The sequence below is a fragment of the Cervus canadensis genome, chromosome 16 (genome assembly GCF_019320065.1).
Source record: "Cervus canadensis isolate Bull #8, Minnesota chromosome 16, ASM1932006v1, whole genome shotgun sequence".
Classification (NCBI taxonomy): domain Eukaryota; kingdom Metazoa; phylum Chordata; class Mammalia; order Artiodactyla; family Cervidae; genus Cervus; species Cervus canadensis.
In genome coordinates, this window is record NC_057401.1 from 54,705,658 (window position 1) to 54,729,196 (window position 23,539).

Genomic DNA, 23,539 nt, shown 5'->3' on the forward strand with positions numbered 1-23,539 from the left:
TCTCCAGGCAATCTTCCAGACTCCAGAACTGAGTCTCCTGCATTGGCAGATGGATTCTTTACCCCTGAGTCACCAGGGAACCCCACCCTTCGTGTAAAAATCTTCAAATGCCCTTTGTGATGCATCCTCCCCCCACCCCATTCGCTGACTTCTTCCCCTCCTCGATTTAGAGCATGTCCAGACCTCAGGCATACTAAACTTCTTCCTGTTCCTCAGACCACCGCTCACTCCACCCAAGACCTTGCCAGGTATTACCCTCCGCATCAACTAGGACTCTCTCTCCACCATTGGCTCACTTCTGTTTGTCCTCCAGTCTCAGAATAAATTTCGCTTTTCCCAGAAGACATTTCCTAAACCTTCCCCCAGTGCAATGGTCCCACAGCATCCTCTATTTTTCATATTGTAACTATCACTATTTGTTGCTGTTGTTCAGTTGCTCAATCGTACCCAGTTCTTTGAGACCCCATGGACTGCAGCATACCAGGCTTCCCTGTCCTTCACCATTTCCCAGAGCTTGCTTAAACTTATGTCCATCAAGGTGGTGATGACATCCAACCATCTTGTCCTCTGTCGTCCCGTTTTCCTCCTGCCTTCAGTCTTTCCCAGCATCAGAGTATTTTCCAATGAGTCAGCTCTTTGCATCAGGTGGCCAAAGGATTGGAGCTTCAGCATCAGTCCTTCCAATGAATATTCAGGACTGATTTCCTTTAGGATGGACTGGTTTGATCTCCTTGCTGTCCAAGGGACTCTCAAAAGTCTTCTCCAACACCACAGTTCCTTTCTTGCAATCCCTCACTTAATTATTTATTGAGATGTAGTGAAGGGTAGAGTGTTAGCAGTCTGGGCTCTGAGTCTGTCGGCCTGGATTTGAATCTCAGCTCTTTACCAGCGTTGTGCTCAGGTATATTACACCAACAATAGCAAAAAGTTGGTGTGACAATTAAATGAACTAACAATATACATAAAGCCCTTATAGTAATCAAAGAGCAGCAAATGTCCAATAAATGCTCCTTATCGTTGGTGTTTCTGTTTTTGTTGCTATTTTGTCCTCCTTGGGAGATTGTCAGAGAAAATGGGAACCCTGTTTACCTCTGATTCATAGGACCTGGTGCCTTGTAGACAAATAACAAGCGTTGACTGAATAAACAGATACATGAATGGATGAAATCTTCCTTACAGTCACAAGTAAGTGTGGAAGCTGGGACTGGAATCCAAGTCCTCTGTCTTTCTTGCATTGTCTTCCCCCCTTGTAATTGTGCTCCTCAAACTGACATGAGTTTCCCCCCCAGGAGTGCATATTAACATGCTCAGACAGTCGAAGCCCCAGAACAAGCAGGGGTCACCTTGATCATCAGTTTTGATATGATCATCCATTTTTTTCCAGTGATAAGCAACTTAAGGTGTTTTCTTTACATTGGGAAGTGAAATGCAATATTCACCAGAATATTTTAAGTAACACGAGACTAAAATTTCCTGCTTGTGGCTATGCCTCACCCTACCCCCACTCCCCACCACAGCCTTGCCCTCCACCAACAAACACGGCAGCCATTCAAAACCAGTGGTGCCAATAGCCACCAACTTACACTTCAGGCCATTATTTCCAATAACGATCAATACAACATAATTATCGGCAACAGCCTCTAAAATACTAGACAGCATCTTAGATCTTATTTTAATTAGGCTTTGGTTCACATATTCACAAGGATCATTTGGATTTTAAACAAAATATGAAATTATGTTTTCTTTAGTATTTCTGATTATAAGCTTTCAAAAAGACTTTTAAAAGAAAGGATAAGTGGTTAAACAAATATATATTATTAGCTAACATTATTTTCAGGCAAATTGATAATGAATAGTAAGCCCATTGGCAGTGTCAGTGGCATCATCCATTTCCATATGTGGTCACTGAGTTGGCTACTCAAAGGGTGTGCAGGAGATGGAAGAAAATGTGTCCAAGAGACTAGGGTTTCTCAGCAGAAGCACCTTTGTTGTTTGGGGCAGATACTTTCTTGGGGCAGGCTCCTATGCATTGCAGGGTGTTTAGCATCCTCCCTGTCCTCTAGCCACTAAAAACCAGCACTATTTTCTCCTGGTCATGACAGCCAAAAGTGTCTCCAGACATGGCCAAATGTCCCCTGGAATATAAGACCATCATAGTACAGACCATAAGACACAGATGACAGGAAACAGACACTAATGTCTTTTTTTTTTTTTAATTGGAGGCTAGTTACTTTACAATATTGTAGTGGTTTTTGCCATACATTGACACGAATCAGCCCTGGGCGTACACGTGTTCCCCATTCTGAACCCCGCTCCCACCTCCCTCCCCATCCCATCCCTCAGGGTCGTCCCAGGGCACCAGCCCTGAGCACCCTGTCTAATGCATCCAACCTGGACTGGCGATCTATTTCACATATTTTTAAAGTAGTGTTATTTGCTCAGTTGTGTCCAACTCTTTGTGATCCCATGGACTGTAGCCCACCAGGCTTCTCTGTCCATGGAATTCTCCAGGCAAGAATACTGGAGTGGGCTGCCATTCCCTTCTTCTGCGGATCTTTCTGACCCAGGGATTGAACCCGGCCTCCAGCATTGCAGGTGGATTCTTTACCATCTGAGCTTCCAGGGAAGCTCAGGTTTTGTTCTGATCCTTCTGTGGTTTCAAAAAGAAATTTTTCTGTAGAGAAGTTGCCAGCAATAAAATGCAACCCATCCTCAATGTTGCAAGAGTTATTTTTAACTGAGACAGAGAAAAGGTGTGGGAAAATCTACTTTTTTCTGGAGCCTCTTACTATTTTTGGATTTGGACCTGAATTCCATTCCTTCTGAAAGAAGTCACTTGGAAGGGCAGCTTACATTTTTTCCCACATGCCAGAAATTGTAGGAAGGCCTTTTTCACATTATTCAAAAGCCACAAACAGCAGCCTGAGCTGCAGTCCTCTCTGAGTTGAGAAGCATTTCCTTGGGTTTTACAAGTCTGGACAGAAGGGCTAAGAAGCTGGGTGTCCTGGGTGGCATCTGAAACTCCTCTTTAGAGAGACCAGAGCTGACTTAAGAGAGTGCTAATCACTCACCTGAACTTCAAGGGCTGACCTCTTTGCACATGCTATGCTAAATTGCTTCCATCATGTCCAGCTCTTTGCGATCCTATGGACTGCAGCCTACTAGACACCTCAATCCATGGGATTTTCCAGGCAAGAATACTGGAGGGGGTTGCCATTTCCTTCTCCAGGGCATCTACCCAACCAGGGACCATACCTGTGTCTCTTATATATCTCCCACTTTGTAGGCAGGTTCCTTACCACTAGGGCCACCTGGGAAGACCTCTTTGCATATCAATTGTTTATTAATTCAATCCCAACTGGATCTACTGCTGAAAGTATCTGTGATCCAAAAATTCATAAATAAAACTAAAATCCAATTGTGAGGACAGCTGCCAAAGAACTTTTGCCTGCTGCCTGGAAATTACTTCCACCCAGAAGATCTGCATTTTTTTTTTCATTGCCTAGAATGGTGTCCTGGTCCCTGAATTCCCTGATATTCTTCTTCTGTTTTTAGGTTTTGCTTCAGACTTGAGGAAGCTCACCTTTCTAGGGGAAGAGAAAGAATCTGCCTAAGGAATATGAAAAGAAAACCAGAAGAATGGTGCATGGCAGAAGAAGCTTCAGAGCCTCACTCCGCTAAACAAACCCTCTTCTACATCGTCACATTCACCAGGCTCTTCCCCACAGTTTTATACCTAGAAGTCTAGAAAATAAAGTAATAGTACAGGTAGTGGATATATTTTTGAAAAAAAACTTTTAAGAAAAGCTACTGAGTGCATTCCATTAAATTCATCTGAAGATTTCTCTGATACTATGCCTTTTTAAAAAATAAAACTCATGTTTATCTTTTTTTTTACATGTCCATTTGATAGTCTGGTCCAATATTGGAAGATAACTTTGCTGTTAATTTTTCTGTTTTACAGGAAAGGAAACTGTTAAAAGATCTTGATCGAGAGTGTAATTCTAACTGCATCTCAGGGCTCCAAACTTGTTCTCCCAGGGTTCTCCTCACATGATTCATACAATCTGTCACACTCAATGTAGTGATATCACCATTGTTAATCATCGCATGTGTTTTCTGAATGGCTCTACTTTCAGAATGAAGAGTATACATGGAAAGCAAGAGTTCAAAGATTATTCTTTAATGAAAGTAACAAATGTTCATCATTGCAAGTATTTATCTAAAAGAAATATATAAGTTTTAATAGGTTAAAATCTCAAAATTCAGATTACCTTGTCTGCTATCCAATAAATTAAATAAATACATAAACATTAGGTTAAAATATGTGATTATAAGAGGGAAAAGTGATGAAATAGACATGCAATTTTTCCACAAAGGTCTTGTACAATCTATTTTTTTAAAAATCCATCTTAAGCATGAGATTATATGAGAACTTAGGACAAAAGTAGGTTAAAACTGTCCTAATTTATAGCCCATCAGATAGATCTGGCTTTTGTGAGAGGATTTATGGGTACATGAGGAACCTTCAGAGATATAAGCATATGCATGCAATTGCAAGGAACTGAATAGTAGAAATCTAGACTCAAAAGGGAGTGGAATTCTTTTTGGGCAAAAATATGAGCTATTTCAACTTCACTATCAGAGAAATGCAAATCAAAACCACAATGAGGTACCATCTCATGCCGGTCAGAATGGCTGCTATCAAAAAGCTACAAGCAATAAATGCTGGAGAGGGTGTGGAGAAAAGGGAACCCTCTTACACTGTTGGTGGGAATGCAAACTAGTACAGCCACTTTGGAGAACAGTGTGGAGATTCTTTAAAAAAAAACTGGAAATAGAACTGCCATATGACACAGCAAGTCCACTGCTGGGCATACACACCAAAAAAACCAGAACTGTAAGAGACACGTGGACCCAATGCATTTGAATCAGTTCTAATGAGGTGGATGAACTGGAACTTATTATACAGAGTGAAATAAGTCAGAAAGGAAAACACCAATACAGTATATTAATGCATATATATGGAATTTAGAAAGATGGTAACAATGACCCTATATGCAAGACAGCAAAAGAGACATAGATATAAAGAATAGACTTCTGGACTCTGTTGGAGAAGGCGAGGGTGGGGTGATTTGACAGAATAACATTGAAGCACGTATATTATCATATGTGAAATAGATCACCAGTCCAAGTTCTATGCATGAAACAGGGCACTCAAAGCCAATGCACTGGGATATTCCAGAGGGATGGGATGGGGAGGGAGGCGGGAGGGGGGTTTGGGATGGGGGACACATGTACACCTGTGGCTGATTCATGTCGTATGGCAAAAACCACCACAATATTGTAATTAGCCTCCAATTAAAATAAGTAAATTAATTTAAAAATATGAGCTATTTTAAGTTATTTTTTATTGGAGTACAGTTGCCTTACAGTGTTGGGTTGTTTCTGCTGTACACCAAAGTGAATCATCCATATTCATACGTGTATCCCCTCTTGTTTGAGTTTCCTCCCCATTTAGGTCAACACAGAGCTCTGAGCAGCGTTCCCTGAGCTACACAGTCGGTTCTCGTTAGTCACCGACTTTAAGAATATGGGCTATCTGAGTCACCCTGACACCAGGCAAACAGTAGACAGACATCTAACTTGCCTCATCCCTTCAACTCCACTCTGCAGGTCTGGGTTTGAGTCCACTCATAAAGAAAAATGCTCAAATTATCACACTGCCCTTCACGTGAGTATAGAAAAGATGCTTTGATATCTTTGCTTTTTGTTGTTGTTGTTCTTTTCAGAGATTGGAAACTCACAGCAGACCTACCAATACTCAACTCAATGCTTGAAATCTCAAAAGTTATAAGACATTACTTAAGAAACTTATTAAGACATTTAACACAAGGTACTGGCCTCAAAAATGGGAAATCTAAAAAAAAAAAAAAAATGGGAAATCTACTGGGTCATCACATCATTTGTCTGGAACTCAGTGTTGCTGAGAAATGGCAATACTGGCCCAAAACGCAGAAATAATTCCTCTCTCCTGTCCTTATTCTCCAAAGCCCTGACCAAGAATGATAAGTAAGAAGATTTTGAATTAAACAGTGATAAAAAATGCTGTTCAATAGGCCAGGTCAAATAAGATCAAAAGAGAAGCTAAGGAAACAAGACACGATGTTTTTGAAAAACTGCTGGTATGACTTTGAAACTATAAATCAAATGACTCAGCAACATGGTTGAGAAAACATGCACAAAACCTCTGTTGGAAAACAAAGTGGAATGCCAGTAAAAAGGTAATGTCAAAATGGTTGATAAATGTATTTCATTTCCCTCTTGCCTTACAGAATGTACTAGGGGCATCGGCGCCTTTGAAGGGCCAGTCTCTCCTGGTCAGTATCCCCAGGCTCAACAGAGCATGACATTAAATAGAAAATTAAAAACACCATGAGAAGTGGAGAAAGACCACAGAAGAGGAAGAGGTTTGTATTTTAGTATTAATACTCTAATGGTGCTTCCTCCTGCTTTTTGAAAAGGAGATTCTGCATTTTCACTTAGCACTGAGCCCAGCAGATTATGTAGCCAACCCTGCCTAGGACATTCAAAATCTAAAGATCCGTACCCCCTCCCACCCCCAGATAGTGATCAGTGTTCACGGGATTTCTGGGACATGAACTGTCCAGGCCAAAGCTGGAAGGGACCCAACAGTAGACCCATCGCTCTCCTAGAGACTGAACCTTGAAGCATCCTAATGAAGACAAAATTCTGAAAAGTATACTCTGTATGACTCTCCTAAAACAAATTTCCAAGCCCCAGAGAAAATCCTGAGAGTATTTTTTGAGATATTCCAAGAGGATGTCTACTCTAGACTCTTATATCTGTCAAACCAATAAATTTTCTTTGCTGCTTAAATGAATTTGTGTTGGTCTCCTATAACTTTGGATTGGAAGAGTCCTGAGCTATGGAGTCTGAGGTTGGTGGTTGCTGAGAAGGGTGATTTCCAATCTCATTCCTCACGTGCTGGAATTCTCATGAGTTCCAAGAATGGAGGTGGTTGGGGAGAGGTCCATTACATCAGACCAGGCTGATACCCTGGAGTCCTGTCCCACGTTGATTGAAGATCCTACTCAAAGGAAATTTTAAGTTAAAGGGAAGTTTGGTCCAAAGTCCACCAAGAATAATAAAAAACAGGCAAGACAGGAGGCCAGTTTTGACAGGAAGATAATCTCAAACAATCGATTGAGATCGTTGCAAATTAAAAGGCAAAAGAAATTTCTAAATAGCCCTTTTAGCGATAATATTTACGGGAAGAGGAGACCTACTCTTACAGAAGGGTTCACTCTGGATTTTATAAATGATTCACAACTTTGGCAATAGCTTCAAGGCAATTTTGGAAGGAACAGAGAAGAATCAGAGGCACAGTATAAAGAACAGAAGTTATGACTGCTTTGCCTGCAAGAGACAGAGAGAGGGCTTTACAGTTTGGCTTATAGAATTTGCTTTGGGATTTAGACTGTATACTGATATACCATTGCTGGAAATGATTCCAAAGGCAAAAATCTTTCTAATTTGGTTCTGGAGTAGCTTATTTTACTTGATAGCAAAACTCAGTATTGTAAAGAATCTGTGATGCGTTTTTTATGCCACGTTCTCCTTTGTTCATATTGATGTTTACTGTTCTAAGTACTTTCACATACTTTATCCCTTTTAATTTTATATCTCTGGGAGATGGATTACTGTTCCCATTTTGCAGAAATTGAGGACTCAGAGAGGTTAGATACATCTCAGGGAGAACTAGTAAGCCCCAGACTCACCCAGGTGTGTCTGCCTGTCCAGAGTGTCCATTTTGTGTTACTTAATTTCTCACAATCCAAAGAGGCCCTGGATGTTCCCAACTTCTAGAGAAATTTTTTAAATGAGGCGAGGGGAGGCACATACTACCAACCAACACTAACTGTATACTGTCATTTTTTAAAAATCCGTGTGCCTTTTTTCTCCATTTATAAAGGGAAAAATAGCATTACTATCCTGACTTCATTCTCTTGACTTTGTTTTCCCAACAGACAGCATCCTTGTGAGTTCAAAACAAAAATGTATCTGATCGTTACTCAGAGCAAGAGGAGGGGAGGAAAGGTTTAAACATATTTTAGTTTAAGATATCTGTTCTGAAAGAATGGTTTCAATAAAAATCCACAAACATGTGGATACCGTAGTGGAAGGGGAGGGTGGGACAAACTGGGCAGTTAAGATTGATGTATATACACTAACATGTGTAAAACAGGTAGCTAGTGGGAAGCTGCTATATAGTGCAAGGGGCTCAGATTGGTGCTCTGTAAAGACCTGGATGGGTGGGGTGGGGGGGAGGCTCAAGATGGAGGCTGGATATATGTACACATATGGCTGATTCACTTTGTTGTACGGCAGAACCTAACACAACATTGTAAAGCGATTATATGCCAATTAAAAAAATAAACGAATCTTTTAAAAATTCCAAGTTATACATACTGAGTATAAAATTTTGCTGTGTGTGTATGTATCATATACCTACCAAGTCAGACTAAGGGATGCTCTGAACATTTTAGAAATGCCTGGAAACTAGGTTAACTGTGTGGCTGTCGCTGGATCTTGGATGAAATGAGGCTCCATAGCACGGTCTGCTCTGTACTATGCAAGCTTTACGCCGTTGTTCACACTGAAATTGTCCAGGTTTCTGCCAATTAATGGACTATTTCTAGTAAGCAAAAGAAAGCATGAGTAATATTTTCATCTTTGTTCAAGTTGAAAACCTTGATCGAAAATGCAGAGAACTGAGCTAACAAGCTGTGTATGTCTTTGCAGTCACACTTGCACCCTTTGCCACCTCTGAGGTTAGTCACTCAGTCGGGTCCGACTCTTTGTGACCCCATAGACTGTAGCTGCCAGGCTCCTCTGCCCATGGGATTCTCCAGGCAAGAATACTGGAGTGGACTGCCATTCCCTTCTTCAGGCGATCTTCACGACCCAGGGATCGAAACTGGGTCTCCCACACTGCAGGTAGACGCTTTACTGTCTGAGACCCCAGGGAAGCCTTGCCACCTCCCTAGCCTGAAAAAAAACAAAACAAAACAGCTTGAACACTAGAGGGCAACATTGTTCCTCAAATATATACCCAAATGACGAGCTAGGGATGTATAAAATCCCTCAGTATTTTTGTCTTCCCTTTAAGAAGACTTCCTTTCACTATACACAATTAGATGACTTTGGAGGTACGCATATACCTGTGAAACCATCACTTCCAAAAGTTTTCCCCTGCACTCCTCCTCCCAGCCCCCACCCCTTCTCTGGGTCTGGAACACTTAACATGAGGTCTACCCTCTCAACAAGTTTCCAAGTGGAGAACACAGTCCTGTGAGCCATACAATCCACATTGTACAGCAGATCTCTAGAACTTGTTCCTCTTGTGTAACCAAAGCTTTATACCTGTTGAACAAAATTCCCCATTCCGCCTGCAAGCCTCTCCCCCACCATCATTTTATTCTGTCTCTATGAGCTGATCATTTTCAACATCTAAGTGGAATCAGGCAGCATTTGTCCTTCTGTAATGGGTCTATTTCTCTAATATAAAGTCCTCCAGGTATATCTATGTTGTCTTAAATGGCAGGATTTCCATCTTTTAAGCCTGAGTAACATTTCCCTGTATGTATATATCACCTTTTCTTTGTCCATTCATCCATCAGTGGACATTTAGGCTGTTCCCACATCTTAGCTACAGTGAATAAAGCTGCAGTGAACCTGGAAGTCCAGATATCTCTGAGATTCTGATTTTAATTATTTTGGGTATATACCTGATATAGGATTGCTGGATCATAGGCTTCTACGTATAATTTCTGGAGAAAATTCCATACTGTTTTCTCAGTTCAGTTCAGTCTCTCAGTCATGTCCAACTCTTTGCAACCCCATGGACTGCAGCATGCCGGGCTTCCCTGTTCATCATCAGCTCCTGGAGCTTGCTCAAACTCATGTCTATCAAGCCAGTGATGTCATCCAACCATCTCATCCTCTGCCGTTCCCTTCTCCTCCTGCCCTCAATTTTTCCCAGCATCAGGGTCTTTTCCAATGAGTCAGTTGTTCACATCAGGTGGCCAAAGTATCGGAGCTTCAGCTTCAGCATCAGTCTTTCCAATGAACTCCCAGGACTGATCTCCTTTAGGATTGACTGGTTGGATCTCTTTGCAGTCCAAGGGACTCTCAAGAGTCTTCTCCAACACCACAGTTCCAAAGCATCAATTCTTTGGCTCTCAGCTTTCTTTATGGTCCAACTCTCACATCCATACATGACTACTGAAAAAAATCATAGCTTTGACTAGACTTACCTTTGTCAGCAAAGTAATGTCTCTGCTTTTTAATATGCTATCCAGGTTGGTCATAGCTTTTTTTCCAAGGAGTAAGTGTCTTTTAATTTCATGGCTGTAGTCACCATCTGCAGTGATTTTGGAGCCCAAGAAAATAAAGTCTGTCACTATTTCCATTGTTTCCCCATCTATTTGCCATGAAGTGATGGGACTGGATGCCACAACCTTAGTTTTTTAAATGTTGAGTTTTAAGCCAGCTTTTTCACTCTCCTCTTTAATTTTCATCAATAGGCTCTTTAGTTCCTCTTCACTTTCTGCAATAAAGGTGATATGATCTTCATATCTGAGGTCATCGATATTTCTCCTGGCAATCTTGATTCCAGCTTGTGTTTCATCCAGCCCAGCATTTTGCATGATGTATTCGGCATATAAATTAAATAAGCAGGGTTGCAATATACAGCCTTGATGTACTCCTTTCCCAATTTTGAACCAATCTGTTGTTCCATGTCCAGTTCTAACTGTTGCTTCTTGACCTCCTCACAGATTTCTCAGGAGGCAGGTAAGGTGGTCTGGTACAAACACTTTATTCAGATACTGTGGATAATCCACCTCTGTCCCTAGCAATGGCCAAACTCTCTATTCATCTACCACTTCCCACAATCTCTCATCTATTCAAGGACATTCCTTCAGCTCTTTATGAAAACCACCTTTTTCTGGAAATACTTTCCCTCATCACTGTGCAAAAAATTGCATCCAAAATCTGTATTTTTTCCCCGTACATTATGTTGCATTCTTGCTTTTCTTACAAACTACTTTTTTCTAGTAGAAAGTGTACTCCACAGGTGCCAGTAATTTTTTCTGCTTCACTTACTTCATACTAAACTGGGAATATTCACTTTTACTAAACCAAGTTTAGAATAGCGACTGCCATACACACCCCCACACACACACAGATATGTGCGTATATATGTATGTGTATATACTCATGTATGTATATATGTGTGCATATATGTGTATTTATGTAGGCTGCTGGGCTGTGCTTAGTCACTCAGTCGACTAAGCCTGGTGAGCCATAGCCCACCAGGCTCCTCTGTTCGTGGGGATTCTCCAGGCAAGAACACTGGAATGGGTTGCTGTGCCCTCCTCCAAGGGATCTTCCTAACCCAGGGATCGAATCCAGGTCTCCTGCATTGCAGGTGGATTCTTTACCAGCTGAGCTACCTGAGAAGCCCCATATATATGTATATGGAACTAGGAAATAATGTATTATTTTCTGTGTATTCCACCTTAAACTCAACATGTCCAAAACCAGACATAGCATCTTTTCTGTCTTCTGGACTTTCTAGTTGGTAGGAAATACTAGCAAACACAAAGAAAACAATCCGAAAGACATTCCACCACTATCACACTTATCTCACTTCACTTTGAATAAGTGTTTAGTTGTTTTTCATCTTCATTTGACTTGATATTAGTGAGAGAAGGGGCCCAGTTTATCTTCCCCACCATCGTGGACTCAACAGTCTGCCAATAATCTATCATGTGGTGGGAGTTTAGTAAATCTTGGTTATATAAATGTCACTGAATACATTCTAGATTCCTCCCTTTCTTTCATTCCTCACTTTCCAAGAGTCATCAAGCTCTTGATTCTATCCTAAAAGTCTTTCTAATGGTATCAGGGAACAGCAAAACCTGACTCTGTTGTATCTGTGGCTTTTACTTAAACCTTTGCCTTTTGTTGCTTTTGTTGTTATAATCACTAGATGGATTCTGTCTATAGCTGTAGGCATACATACTGGTCTCTCTCAGGGAACCTGCCACTCTACCTGAATGTTAAAGTGTCTTTGTTCCGTGCATGGGAGACATTCTGCCCATGCCCACCTGTGAATGGCTGCAGAAAAGAAATTAACACACTCCGTCTCTGATGTTGGCCAAGCCAAGAGATATTTTGCAAGACTAATGGACTTCTTGGACTTCTCCGGTGTTGCAGTGGTAAAGAATTTGCCTGCCAATGCAGGAGATGCAATAGACTTGAGTTTGATCCCTGGGTGGAGAAGACCTCCTGGAGAAGGAAATGGCAACCCACTCCAGTATTCTTGCCCAGAAAATCCCATGGACAGAGGAGCCTGGTGGGCTAGACAGTCCATGGGGTCACAAAGAGTCGGACACGGCAGACCACGAAATGAGCTTTTTACTTCCTTGTCTCCTCCTTGAAAGGTCGGGGCATGCCCCCGGGAAAGTGCTGCAAGGCAAATTCCGGAGGCTGGCTAAACTTCCAGGGGCTGGCCCCCTGCAGCCTGGCCCAATCAGGTACCAACATAAAGCCCTCGGACACTGACCACAGCTGTAGCCCGCGCTTTCTTCCTTATGTGAAAAGACCTGGCCTGGATGCCTGCCCGGACTATAAAACCCCTCCCCACCCCTCATACCTTGCAGACTCCCTTTGTCTCCTCACTCACCAGCCCCCGGGAGTTCTGCCGGAGAGCGACGCTTAATAAAAGGCCTTTACCACCGGTCCTTAGAGGCGGCTTTTTCCTCCCGCGGCGTTTTTCCTAACACTCCTCTTCTCTGTCCTGTTAAAAAAAACTGGCATCCAGATCCCAGTAAGATGGTACTCTAGGGTACCCAACATCTTCTTGGACACCGAATAAAGTCATTATTCCTGTCTCAACTCCTCGTCTCCTGACTATTGGCCTGTCAGAGCAGCAAGCAGACTGGGTTTGGATTCGGTAATCAACCCTTCTTCCTTACCCCAGCTTAGCCCACGCCTTTCCCATTCTTCACAAAAATTCTTGCAACAACATACTAACGACACTCTGCACGCACATCCTGTCCTGTCCATCCTTCTGCCCAATATCGTGATTTCTAAGTATCTGCTTTCATCCGTTTAAAGGGTCCCCCTTGCCTAAGCACGAGGTCTAACCTTCTTTGCAAGTTCTGAGGTTCACCTCTTCCCCTTCAACCCCCACTTTTCCCACCAGGCCAAAAGCATTCATGTTTCCCTCAGCGAGTCCCGTCCTGCCTCCACACCCTTACCTGTGCTGTGGCATTCACCTGGAGCCCGCCCACCCACCTGCCCAGCTCTGCTTCATTCACTCCTGCTCACAGTCCCACCGTACCAGGACAGAGCTCGGTGACAGGTCACATCACTGCTCTGGGGCTCTGTGCTTCTCTTTCTTCCCCCACCCTGTGTCGTAAGGGCAGGAATTCTCCACATTTCCTCTTTGTATCCCACTAGCCTCACTTGGTCCCTCTGTGAGGACAAGCCCTTGAATATTTGTTGAACAAAGCTTGTGAACACATCTTTGTTTATGAGTCTACCTTTACCTCACCCTGCTTTTAATGCTTATGAAGTGTTAAATTGTTATCTTCACATAGTGACTTTAAAGCAGTCTTTCTTTTCAAAAGCACACATCAGAATTTTATTGTGATAACTGGATTGGGAAAACTGAGATCCAAGAGTTGACTGGATTTTCAGTCAGTTTATCAAGACATGAGGTTTCCTTGACTGGAAAAGTCAAGGGCAGAGGGGGACACCCACTCAATTCCCCTTGCCTGGAATTGCCCTGTCTCATGGACACGGCTGCTCATCATTGTGGCAAAGGGGAAAGAGGTACCCGTGTTGCTCTCCAAGGATGCCTTTGGATGGGCTGAATTTTATCTCCCCCAAAATTCATATGTTGAAGTTCTAAGCCCCAGAATTCTAATTGGCCAATTCTAATTCCAACAGGCCAATTTGAAGTTCTAAGTCCTGCAAAATGTGACTATATTTGGAGAAAGTGCCTTTACAGGGGTTATTAAGTTAAAATGAAATCACGAGGGTGAACTCCAATTCAGTATGATTAATAGTGTTAAGGAGGGGAAATTTCTGGACACAGAGGCATGCAGAGGGAAGATTCCAGGAAGTTTTTGCTGTTCAGTCACTAAGACACGTCCCACTCTTTTCAACCACACAGACTGTAGCCCTCCAGTCTTCCGTGAAGACAAAGGGAGAAGACAGCCGTTAACAAGCCAAGGACAGAGGTCTCAGGAATATACCATCCCTGTAGACACCTTGACCTCGGTTTTCCACCATCCAAAATTTTTTAAGGCCCTCAGTCTGGCTGTGTGGTATGGTAGCCCTCGTTGTTCAGTCGCTTAGTCATGTCGGATTCTTTCGTGGCCCCAAGGACTGTACCCCACCAGGCTCCTCTGTCCATGGGATAGCCCAGGCAAGAACACCCAGGAGGGGATTGCCATTTCCTTCTCCAAGGGATCTTCTCCACCCAGGGATCAAACCCGATTCTACTGCACCTTCTGCATTGGCAGGTGGATTCTTTAGCACTGAGTCTCCTGAAAATTAAGTCACTTATTTCTGTATAATTGGGGGAGGGGGAGCAACAGTTTTAAATAAAGGCACTTTTATGTCATGAAATTTTACCTTAGTATTTTAAAAATTGGAAGAATTTTATGCACTACCGTAGTGGAATCAGCCATACATGAATGCATTCTAACTCGCTTCAGTCATGTCCGACTCTTTGTGACGTGGACTGTAGCCTGTCCATGTCCTCTATCCATGGGATTCTCCAGGCAAGAATACCGGAGTGGGTAGCAACAACAAAATAGTTGTTGACAATGTTGTGATAGTTTCAGGTGAACAGCAAAGGGACTCAGCCATACATATACATGAATCCATTTTCCCCCAAACTCCCCTCCCATCCAGGCTGCCACATAATGTCGAGCAGAGTTCCCTGTGCTAGACAGTAGGCCCCTGTTGGTGATCCATTTTAAATACAGCAGCATGTACATATCCATCCCAAACTCCCTAACGATCCCGTCCCCTCTTTTTCCCCTGGCAACCACAGGTTCGTTCTCTAAGTCTGTGAGTCTCTTTCTTTTTGTAAATAAGTCTGTATCATTTCTTTTTAGACTCCGCATATAAGGAGTGTCATACGATATTTTTCCTTCTCTAAGACAGAGAAGGAATTATTGTTGATGAATTACTTTGGGCTTCCCTCCCCCCTCCTCCCTGCCTCCCTACATGACCGGAGCAGGCAACTGCAAGAACCCAGCACTGCCAAAATACACTGGCTGAATGGAACCACAGTGCCTCCTGACATGCCAGACCCTCAACCTTCGGATGACGCAAGATGCTGGTACAAGTTAGTCATGTGCAGACAAGGGTGGCTCTTGACGAGCTTTTCTTGCTTGGATTCCAAATATCACCACCTACACTGTACCAAGCCAAGAACTGTAATGACAGGACTCAACCCTTTGTCCCTTGATATAGCAACCATCTCTCAAACAAGACTCATGGCTTGTTCAAACCATGCTAGCTGCAGCAGGAACAACTTTGAGGGAAGGAGCATCCATGGTCATCCGTCAATAACTCACAATCTAATGGGAAGAGGACAATTCCAAAACAATATGGAAGCCCAGTGAAAGACATGCAGCATAAAAAAAGAAAGAAAAAAAGAGCTTCTAACCCAGAGAACAGGGGGAGGACATAAAGACCTCCTGGAAAAGGCAACGCCTGAACTGAATGTTGTACTTGAAGTCTCAGAGAGCAAAATATTTTTTCATGCTCAGGAAAGTCCCTGTGTTACCAGAAGCCAACTTGTTCCACCGACACCCTCAATTCCCTTCGGAAAATGGGCTTCAGAGCGGTGCTTTCCTTATGGAATTAAATTCTGTCCGTTTGCTTTGACTTCTCCTTCTCGGAGGAATGAAACCATAAATCCTGTTCACAAAATAGGTATTTCTCGACTTTCAAAACTTTGGTTGGAAAAACATCCATTTCCTGCTCAGTTAAATAAGGTTCTCACAGATGCTGGTTCTCACCCTGCTGCCAAAGCCATTATACACGTGGGCTGTGGTGTTTGGACAGACTTTAAATAGGAGCATTGAATCCCCACGGGTATGTCCTGATGTGATCATTGCTTTGGGGACAGGTTATCTCGCATGGCTTTCAGTCAAAGATGTTCAGCTTAAAATACATGTTGCACATCGTTCAAATTGCTTGGGAAAAAAATCCTTGGTGAACTGCCCATAAAATTCCTAGCACAGGCTAAGTCATATCCTTGAGTACTTCATTTTTCCATTGGACTCAACTTCCCAAGAGCTTTAAAAAAAATTAGAGACTTTAATTAAAGGTAAGTTGTATTACTCTTCTTTTAAAGGTGGAGAAACAGAGACACTAATGAACCACGTTTGGTTGTGGAAAGTGTTAGATACAAAATCTATGGGTGGATGCGAATTTGGTTGTGTATTCATTAGATGTCACTACTTCTTCATTTCCCTTCCATAAGATATGTTTCCATGTTCGTGATACAACACAACAAATCTATAGAAGTGAATGCAGAAGAAAAGGCAATCTATTAAGACTGATGCCGGGGTGGCCCTGTCATTGTGCTTTGACCATACAGTGCATTATATATGAACACCATGCCTTTAGTTTTTTTATCTCTCTGATACCATATTTATGCTGTGCCTCAAGATAGCATATTGGGGGCCATACACAAGCCTATTTCTGGTCTCCATAAGATACATTCTAAGGCTATCTTGATACTGTTAGGCTACTTTCATGCAAATCTATTGCTCTACTAACTTATTTTTAATTTCTAGTCCATACCACTGAATATTCACTAAGAAATACACTATCAATAAAACAGTTTGCACCCTGCTGTTCATAGCAGCATTATTTACAATAGCCAAGATAAAGTTCAGTCTGAGCAACATGTATATACAATGAAATACTACTCAGCCATAGAAAAGAATGAAAGTTTGCCATTTGCAACAACGTGAATCGATCTGGAAGGGACTATGTTTAGCGAAATAAACCAGACAGAGAACGACAAATACTCTATGTTAACACCTATGTGTAATCTAAAAAATAAAACAAACTAGTGAGTATAACATAAAAGAAACAGACTCACAGATATAGAGAACAAATTAGTGGTTGTCCTTGGGGAGGGGCAAGATAGGGATGGAGGATTAAGAGGTACAAATTGTTATACATAAAATAAATATGCTAAATAAGAATATATTGTGCAGCACAGGGAATGTAGCCACTATGTTATAATAACTATAAATGAAGTAAAATCTATAAAAATTTTACATCACTATGTTGTATACCTGAAACTAACATAATATTGTAAATGAACCGTGTGTGTGTGTCTGTCTGTGAGTGGGCTCAGTTGTGTCCAATTCCTTGCAACCCCATGGACTGTAACCCTCTAGGCACCTCTGCCCGTGGAATCTTCCAGGCAAGAATACTGGAGTGGGTTGCCATTTCCTACTCCAGACATCATCCCAACCTAAGGATTGAACCCAGGTCTCCTGCACTGGCAGGCAGATTCTTTACCACTGAGGCACCAGGGAAGCCCGGTAACTCAACTACACCTCAATCACTCTGCAACCCCATGGACGGCAGCCCTCCAGGCTCTTCTGTCCATGGGATTCTCCAGGCAAGTATGCTAGAGTGGGTTGCCATTGCCTTCTCCAGGGGATCTTCCAACCCAGGGATCGAACTGAGGTCTCCTACATTGAAGGCAGATTCTTTACCGTCTGAGCCACCAGGGAAGCCTTCGGACCAACCTACCAAAAAAAAAAAAGAATTGAGTAACAGTCAAGTGGAAATATCCTTTGCCTGTTGAGTTTACCTTACTCGGTAAACTGTTCACTCCTGAAGACAATTAATTAAAAATAAGAGGCCAACCCTTTGCAGGAGGGCTGCCCATGATGAAATGTAATCCCTGGTCATTCTGGTTCTTGCCATAGCCCAGCAGTTGATCTATTCCCAGAGGCGGGGAAGCACTCTCCGCAGGTGGGGGATTGTGGGCGGCCTCCCAGCAGGGAGCCGTCTTCTCAGCAGCTGTTCCGCTGCCTCATCACGTGGGCGCAGGCACCTGAACCCCTTAAAGATGCAGCTTTGCGCCCTCGGAGACTGCCAGCTGCTGCTGGTGGGGAAACTAACAAATCCACCTTCCAGCTCCCACCCTCCCTCCTAAGTGCCAGGCCCTGTGCCACACCCTAAACGTGGAGAAGTGAACATAACAGACACTGTCTCGTGGGAGCGGTTAATTAAAAGATGCTTGCTCCTTGGGAGAAAACCAATGACAAACCTAGACAGCGTATTAAAAAGCAGACATTTCTTTGCCTACAAAGGTCCATTTAGTCAAAGCTATGGTTTTTCCAATAGTCCTGTGTGGATGTGAGAGCTGGACAATAAAGAAGACTGAGCACCAAAGAACTGGTGCTTTTGAACTGTGGTGTTGGTGAAGACTCTTGAGAGTCCCTTGGACTGCAAGGAGATCTAACCAGTCCATCCTAAAGGAGATCAGGCCTGGGTGTTCATTTGAAGGACTGATGTTGAAGCTGAAACTCCAATACTTCGGCCACCTGATGGGAAGAACTGACTCATTGGAAAAGACCCTGATGCTGGGAAAGATTGAAGGCAGGAGAAGAAGGGGATGACAGAGGATGAGATGGTTGGATGGCATCACTGACTCAATGGACATGAGTTTGAGCTAGTTCCAGGAGACGGTGAAGGACAGGGAAGCCTGACATGCTGCAGTCCATGGGGTCACACAGGTTCAGGAAGATCTCCTGGAGGAGGAAATAGCAACCCACTCCAGTATTTTTGCCCAGACAATCCCATGGACAGAGGAGCCTGGAGGGCTACAGTCTATGGAGTCACACATGACTGAACTGACTAAGCACACACATGTGTTTATAAAAGGTGTCTCTGGCTGCTAGGCAGAGACAGTATTAGAGACAATAGGACATCATGATAGCAACCAAGCCGCTCTCTATGTTCACGTAGCTCAGAGCCGTCGAAAGAGCGGGAACAGGGTCATGGTCATGCCAAAGGAAAGGAGAAAGGAATCAGGCTCTCTGAGTTGATCCCAGGCAGTCAGAAGCATCTGATTTTCTTTTAAATAAGCCACACTGGGTCCAACTCCCTCCCATGTATTGTCCTCTGCCTTCCATCCTCTAGATTTAAATTCTTCACCCATCCCACAATCTCAGTCCCTCTGGCAGCAACCCCAGACAAATCACAGAGAAGAGAGAGCCCCACAGAGGGAGGAGATCTGTCTGTTCACCCATGGGGATCCCCGTAGTACCCTGAAAATCGAGAATGAAAGCCAAGGGCCTTCTGCAATGGAGTGTGTGTCCTTGAGAGGGGAAAAGGTCATTCCCCAAACCCCACCACCCATAGTCTTCTCCGGGCAGAAAAGAGCCATAGGCCGTCATGTGAACCTTCTCTGCCTCCTGCAAGCAGACTTGCCAATGGCAGCAACACTCTGCGGTGTGAAGGAGCCACCCCTTCCTTCCAGGGTAAGTGATGAACTAGAAACAGAGTTACACTGATTTGTGTTGCACCAAAGGTCTGCTGTGAACCCTAAAACAAAAGCCTCTTGTCTCATTATTATCCATCCACAAAATGAGCCTTTTGATAGCTTGGGTGGAGATAGAGAACTTCAATCATTGTATGATTTCAGCATTCAAAGAAATTAAGATAGAAATTCACAAAATCTAAAAAAAAAAAAAATTTATAGTAATCTAGTAATAGTCCTTCAATAGTCCCTATAAGTCAGACTCTAAGCACACATATCTAACCCAACACTGCCAGCTCCTCAGTGAGTAGGGTAATAGGATTTCTGTTTTACAGAAGAGGGAACAGAGGTTCTAGGTGGATACCGTAACTTGCCCGAGGATACAGAAGGGATCCCTGACTGGGTTGTGACCTGAACTCAGTTCTGGTCTGACCCTGGAGCATCCGTTCTCAATCAGGACGCCCCACTGCTTCCCTAGTTGCTGGTTCTTTCTGAATTGGGGGAAAATTATGAGCTCCATCTACTCACAGCATCCTACCATAGGTACTCCTGATGGTACCAACAGGAAAAGGATGAAAATTTAATTACAGTAAGTCTTCCCAGGTGGCGCTACTGGTAAAGAACTCGCCTGCCAAGACGTAAGAGACGCAGGTTCCATCCCTGGGTGTGGAAGATCCCCTGAAGGAACAAATGGCAACCCCCTCCAGTATTCTTGCCTGGAGAATCCCATTGACAGAGGATCAGGGTGGGCTACAGTCCATGGAGTTGCAAAGAGCCGGACACGACTGAAGCAACTTAGCATCACACCCGAGCCAAGGAAGGCATTAATCCTCTAAATACCAAATGTGTGCGCTAGGCTAGTGTCGGAGTTTCCTCACCTGCAACATGGGGAGAAAAAGAATATCAGCCTCACAGAATCTCATGGTGCTGCTGGTGGTGGTTTAGTTGCTAAATCTTGTCTGACTCTTGTGACCCCATGGACTGTAGCCCGCCAGGATCCTCTGTCCATGGATTTTCCAGGCAAGAATACTGGAGTGAGCTGCCATTTCCTTCTCCAGGGCACCTTCCCGACTCAGGGGTCGAATTCAGTCTCCTGCATTAGCAGGCAGATTCTTTACCGCTGAGCCAGCATGGAAGCATCTTGTGAGAACTGACTAAAAGGATTATAAAAGGCAGTTAGTATAAAGTCTGTCCTATTTGTGCTCAATAAATGTTAGCAATTATTATTACTGCCCTTATTACAATTGTTTGCACACTTCTCTTTTTACCTCGACTGTACAGTACCTTTAATTTTTAAAGTGGAAAGTGGCAACAAATTTAAATAGAAGACTATAAATGGAGTTCAATCAGCTGTGCTTGGCGGTAATTTGTTTAATGGATGGACTCAGCGCGCCAGGCTCCTCTGTCCATGGGATTCTCCAGGCAAGAATATACTGGAGTGAGTAGCCATTTTCTTCACCAGGGAATCTTCCCAACCCAGGGATCAAATCTGCATCTCTTAGGTCTCCTGCCATTGACAGGCAGGTTCTTTAACACTAGCGCCACCCGGGAAGCCCTGTTTAATGGAGGCGGGATCTTGGGGAGTCAACAAAGGCCGCTCTGCCCATCACCACTAGGTGGCGCTAATATATTACAACCACCCACAATGCTTTTCATATAAATTTCACAGTCAAAAACATGCTTGAGGACTGGCAGGCGCCAGAATATTATTATTTCCTAAATGCTGCCTATTATTCGACGTCTGGCACAAAGACTCTACAGCCTTATTTACATTAGGCCATGCACTGCCCCCTAAAGAAGACAGGGATTGTAGTCTAAATAATTGCTTTATTTTAGATTGAAGACAACTTTAAATAGTTTTCTTTTGATATCACAATTAGGGTCACCCAGTCAACGTAAGAATCTACATTCTTTTGTTAAATGTAAAATGTGATGAATTACTGCAGTGAAAGAGTAACTTGATACAGAGATGAATGAAAGCATCTTAGACAAAAGTGTTCCAGTTAGTCGTTTCCTCGATAAGAAAGATCACACAACCTCCGGGAAATAAAATGTTCTTGCAGACTCTACTTTAACAATAATTATGTTAAATTTTCCTTGCCTAATTTTAAAAGTAAATTCCTGCCTTTTCTCAAGTTTCCCATTCGACAATACCCTGTTTCACCCACAGATGGGAACCCTGAACACAATTTCAGGCTTGTTTCCATGAAAAGGTCATTCAAGGATTCCTGTTGGTTGCCACATCGCCTGGGTGATGAAACGGTGTTGCTGATGCCTCCTGGGAACCACAGGTGGGCAGGACTTGGGCGTTCTGTGTCCCAGTCAACAGAGGACCCGGCTTCCCTGAGTGGCATGCCTTGCTCCTCCAAATGGAAAACTATTTTCCATTTCCTCTCTCACATCCATTGTGTGTGTGTGTGCTCAGTCATTCTGACTCTTTGAGACCCGTGGACTGTAGCCCACCAGGTTCCTCTGTCCATGGAATTTTCCAGGTAAGAACACTGGAGTGGGTTGCCATTTCCTTCTCCGGGGGATCTTCCCAACCCAGGGACTGAACCTGCATCTCCTGCATTGACAGGCAGATTCTTTACTATCTGAGCCACCAGGGAAGTCCCTCGCAAGTAAAATCTGTTCACAACCATTGTCAGCAGTTTCACACAAGGTGTTCAGCTCTCTCACTCACCCTCATTCCAAAGGATGAGGCAAGGAGCTATTTGCCAAAGGAAAAATATCATATTATTTTCTGTACTCATAGCCAAAAATAATTTCAAAGGGAGCCTGCTTTTAATTTCTTGTTTTATTTTCCATTTGGACATGCTGGATGAAAATGTCATGCAAGCTGGATCACTGGGGACTGTGGATACAAAGGAGAAAGGCTTGTCTGTGTAACTCTGGCCTGATTCTGATACCTCCTACAAGGTGAATTCCTGCCACATTTTGTCTTCCAGTTTACAGTCCATTTTACACATAGTTTCTCATGGTCTCCTCACCAGTGCTGTTGGAAGACAGGCAGGTAATTGTTATTGCTTCCAGTTGATGTATAGAATCTGATTTGTCCAAGACTGAAAGTTAGCTAGTGGTACCATTGGGACTCGAGCCCAAGTCTTCGTACAACATGGCTTAGGTTTTCACTATTGTGCATGAGAAACTGCTTTTTAATCACTCCTACTCATTGATATTCATCAACTGTCTTCAGTTCTTCATGGGTGTATGTAGTCTCTGGCCAACAAAATGTTAAGTTTAGTGATAGAGACTATGTTTAATAAGCCTATTGTTCCCACAAAGCCTTAAACACACTATAAATGATTAATACATCTTTACTGTGTAAAGATTGAGAGTAACACAATACCCTTGAATCTAAATAAAACTGAATGCTTAGATTTTCCTTTTATACAAGGGAAAAACACATCAGGACTGAAAAATGGACCATTTTTCAAGTTCATTTTAAATGGAAAATGTATGTCAATTCCGGGCAGACTCACTTCCTATTCTATATCCCTTATGGGTTTAGGCTATAATTTTGATGACAGCAAAGAGTCTGGGGTGTTTTTCTGTTTTCCTTTGCTAAATGACATGATTTGGGTACAAGGAAAATTGTGTTTCTGTGGGTTTGCCTCCCATATTTACTCTCTGCCTGACTCTTATTTTCCAGTGTTTCATAGTCTAGAGAGGAAGTGTGGTCTAGTGGTCAGAAAAACAGTTTGGGAGACTAGAATCGTGGTTTCTATTCCTGTTTTGTTCCCTGACTCATCATAAGCTCTTAGGAGCATCACTTAAGTGCTATGAACTTCAGTTTATCCACTGTTTTCCCACCTAGAAATGGTGCTCAGAAATAACCAGATCATCTGACTATGTGGAATAGGAAATAAGTTTGAACTCTAAAAAGAAATAATATCATCTGAATAC